This window comes from Actinia tenebrosa, unplaced genomic scaffold (assembly GCF_029948245.1).
Source record: "Actinia tenebrosa isolate PJP-AT-01 unplaced genomic scaffold, QUT_ActTen_1.0 PGA_scaffold1__47_contigs__length_23844297, whole genome shotgun sequence".
NCBI lineage: Eukaryota > Metazoa > Cnidaria > Anthozoa > Actiniaria > Actiniidae > Actinia > Actinia tenebrosa.
In genome coordinates, this window is record NW_028292578.1 from 20,203,944 (window position 1) to 20,208,499 (window position 4,556).

Sequence of the window (4,556 nt, forward strand, 5' to 3'; positions counted from 1 at the left end):
CCAACACGTGTAACGCATAACACCAAATCATTAATTGACTTATGTGTGACAAACACTCCCGACAAAATTAGTAAGTCAGGTGTGTATCATCTTGGCATCAGTGATCACTCTTTAGTATTCATGACGAGAAAAATTCATTACGAGCCGTCAAAGGCTCGCAAAATTGAGGTACGTAACTTCAGAAATTTCGATCAAGACAAATTTTTGAGTGATCTCAAACAACTGCCATGGTCAGACATCAAGTCTTACGATGATCCGAATGATATGTGGATTCGCTGGAAAACCTTGCTAACCAAGTGTATTGATTCCCACCTGCCTGTTCGCCACAAGCGTGTGGGAAGGAAAAACTCACCATGGATCACAACGGAGCTAATACAGAAAATGCGGTCACGTGACCAATTGAAAAGGAAAGCAATTTCCACTGACAGTGACTTATTTTGGAAAAAATACAAAGAATCGAGAAACAGGATTAATAACGAAATTAGATTAGCGAAGAAAAAATACTTTACGGAAAATTTAGCACTAAATAAATCTGATCCTCGGAAAACATGGCACCTCCTTAATGATCTAAGTGCTCGAAAGGCTAGCAAATTTTCCGGCGTTTCCGAAATTAAAGTTGCCAATAAATCAGTAACCTCACCAAGTGAGATGGCCGAGATTTTCAATGAACATTTCACAAGTATAGGCCAGACTCTAGCCAATAAATTACCTCCATCTGACATTAAATTTGAATCATTTCTGAAACCTACAACTGGTAAAACTTTCGCTATCCAACCTCCAAGTGAGCAAACTGTTTGCGACTTGTTAGGAAGTATAAAGGAAAAGAAAGCTGCAGGCTTAGATAACATACCCAACAAATTGCTAAAAATGTCCGCCTCTATAGTGGGACCATCTCTCACTGTGATTTTTCGACAATCTATTAAAATGGGCATTTTTCCTAGGGAGTGGAAAATAGCGAAAGTAACGCCTATATTTAAAAAAGGGGAGAAAACTGACCTAAACAATTATCGCCCAATCTCGGTCATTCCCACTGCTTCAAAGATATTTGAGAAGATCGTTTATGATCAACTATACGATTATTTGAATGAAAACCAGTTATTGACGGAATGCCAGTCAGGCTTTCGCTCCCTGCACAGCACTGTCACCGCGTTGCTCGAAGCAACGAACGAATGGTCAGTTAATATAGACAAGGGACTACTTAACGGAGTAATCTTCATAGACCTCCAAAAAGCCTTCGACACCATAGATCATGAAATTCTTTTGTCCAAACTATCGAATTATGGTGTAGATGAAGGCTCACTCAAGTGGTTCCGTTCTTATTTACTGACGAGGTCTCAGCTGTGCAGTGTTAACGGAAGTCTGTCTGAGCCTTGTACTGTGAGCTGCGGTGTACCACAAGGCAGTAATTTAGGCCCACTTTTATTTCTCCTGTATATTAATGACTTACCAAATTGTTTGGCGCAAGCCATAACAAGAATGTTTGCTGATGATACCAGCATCAGCGTTCATGGTAAAAATGTAGGAGACTTGGAACCAAGCATCAACACTGAACTCACTAATATACATCAGTGGTTGTTAGCAAATAAGCTAAGCTTGAATGTAGCGAAAACGGAATTTATGATTATTGGGTCCCGCCAAAAGTTCACAGCGCAATGCGATTCCACTATTAATATTGCGATTAATGGAGCTAGCGTTAAACAAGTTGATCACACCAAATCTTTGGGTGTCACTATCGATAAAAACCTTAATTGGTCAGAACATGTTAACAACATTTCGAAGAAAATCTCTTCAAGTATAGGGGCTCTAAAACGTGTTCGCCCATTTATTTCGACCGATAGTGCCATCCAAATCTACGAAGCCTTAATTCTACCCAAACTGGACTATTGTAGTGCAGTTTGGGATGGATTAAGTGATAAACTATGTGTTCAACTACAAAAGCGTCAAAATCGAGCGGCTAGAGTTATCACAAGATCTAACTATGACATAAGATCTAGCCATCTCCTTGACCAATTAAACTGGGATACACTTGCAGTTCGTCGTAAAAAACAAAAAGCCCTACTAATGTTTAAGACGATGCAGGGACGTACACCAGTTTACTTACAAAACCTTTTCTCCGACTACCATACTAAATACAACCTTCGAAATCATGATCATAAACTGTCAATACCTAAGCCACACACTGAATATCTAAAACGATCATTCAGCTATAGTGGGGCAAAATTGTGGAATGACCTACCGTTAAATATAAAAGAGGTCAAGTCAGTACGAAAATTTAAAACGGAAATTGATAGTTTGTACAGTAAGAAAAGTTGTAACTAAGGGCTCCACGGCAAACATGTAAAACAGTAACTAGCTTTTTAATCGTAAATCTTTACTTTTAAATATTTTTAGGCAATCGACTGATGTTTTTACCGTGGCAAAATAAAGAAGCTTCCTTCCTTCCTTCCTTCCTTCCTTCCTTCCATGCTGTTTGGCCAAAAACACCCATTTTTTAACTTTCATAAATAATTCATGTTTTTTCAAAAGGTGTGAAAATGACCCAAAATCGATTAAAACCATGGGCTATAGTCCATGCTTTTTGGCCAAAAACACCCATTTTTCAAGTTTCAAAAATAAATCATGTTTTTTCAAAAGGTGTGAAAATGACCCAAAATCGGTCAAAACCATGGGCTATAGTCCATGCTTTTTGGCCAAAAACACTCATTTTTTAACTTTCATAAATAATTCATGTTTTTTCAAAAGGTGTGAAAATGACCCAAAATCGATCAAAACCATGGGCTATAGTCCATGCTTTTTGTCCAAAAACACCCATTTTTCAAGTTTCAAAAATAAATCATGTTTTTTCAAAACATGTGAAAAAGACCCAAAATCGGTGAAAACCATGGGCTATATTCCATGCTTTTTGACCAAAAACACCCATTTTTCAAGTTTCACAAATAATTCATGTTTTTTCAAAAGGTGTGAAAATGACCCAAAATCGGTCAAAACCATGGGCTATAGTCCATGCTTTTTGGCCAAAAACACCCATTTTTCAAGTGTGATGAATATCTCATCTTTTTTTTCAAAAGGTGTGAAAATGACCCAAAATCGATCAAAACCATGGGCTATACTCCATGCTTTTGGTCCAAAAACACCCATTTTTAAAGTTTAAAAAATAATTCATATTTTTTCAAAACGTGTGAAAATGACCCAAAATCGATCAAAACCATGGGCTATTGTCTATGCTTTTTGTCCAAAAACACCCATTTTTCAAGTTTCATAAATAATTCATGTTTTTTAGAAAGGTGTGAAAATGACCCAAAATCGATCAAAACCATGGGCTATAGTCCATGCTTTTTTGGTCAAAATATCCCACTTTTCAAGTTTCACAATTATCTGATCTTTTTCAAAACGTGTGAAAATGACCCAAAGTCGGTCAAAACCATGGGCTATAGTCCATGCTTTTTGGCCAAAAACAACCATTTTTTAACTTTCATAAATAATTCATGTTTTTTCAAAAGGTGTGAAAATGACCCAAAATCAGTTAAAACCATGGGCTATAGTCCATGCTTTTTGGCCAAAAACACCCATTTTTCAAGTTTCACAAATAACTGATGTTTTTTTCAAAACGTGTGAAAATGACCCAAAATCGGTCAAAACCATGGGCTATATTCCATGCTTTTTGGCCAAAACCACCCATTTTTCAAGTTTCATATGTAATTGATGTTTTTTCAAAAGGTGTGAAAATGACCCAAAATCGGTCAAAACCATGAGCTATAGTCGATGCTTTTTGGCAATAAACACGCATTTTTCAAGTTTCACAAATAATTCATGTTTTTTCAAAAGGTGTGAGAATTAACCAAAATCCATCAAAACCATGGGCTATACTCCATGCTTTTTTGGCCAAAAACACCCACTTTTCAAGTTTCATAAGTAATTCATGTTTTTTCAAAAGGTTTGAAAATGACCGAAAATCGGTCAAAACCATGGGCTATAGTCCATGCTTTTTGACCAAAAACACCCATTTTTCAAGTGTGATGAATATCTGATCTTTTTTAAAAAGGTGTGAAAATGACCCAAAATCGATCAAAACCATGGGCTATACTCCATGCTTTTAGGCCAAAAACACGTATTTTTTAAGTGTGATGAATATCTGATCTTTTTTCAAAAGTTGTGAAAATGACCCAAAATCGGTCAAAACCATGAGCTATAGTCCATGCTTTTTGGCCAAAAACACGTATTTTTCAAGTGTGATGAATATCTGATCTTTTTACCAAAAGGTGTGAAAATGACCCAAAATCGATCAAAACCATGGACTATAGTCCATGCTTTTTGGCCAAAAACACCCATTTTTCAAGTTTCAAAAATAAATCATGTTTTTTCAAAAGGTATGAAAATGACCCAAAATCGGTCAAAACCATGGGCTATAGTTCATGCTTTTTTGGCCAAATACATCCATTTTTCAAGTTTCACAAATATCTGATGTTTTTTCAAAACGTGTGAAAATGACCCAAAATCGATCAAAACCATGGGCTATAGTCCATGCCTTTTTTGCCAAAACCACCCATTTTTCAAGT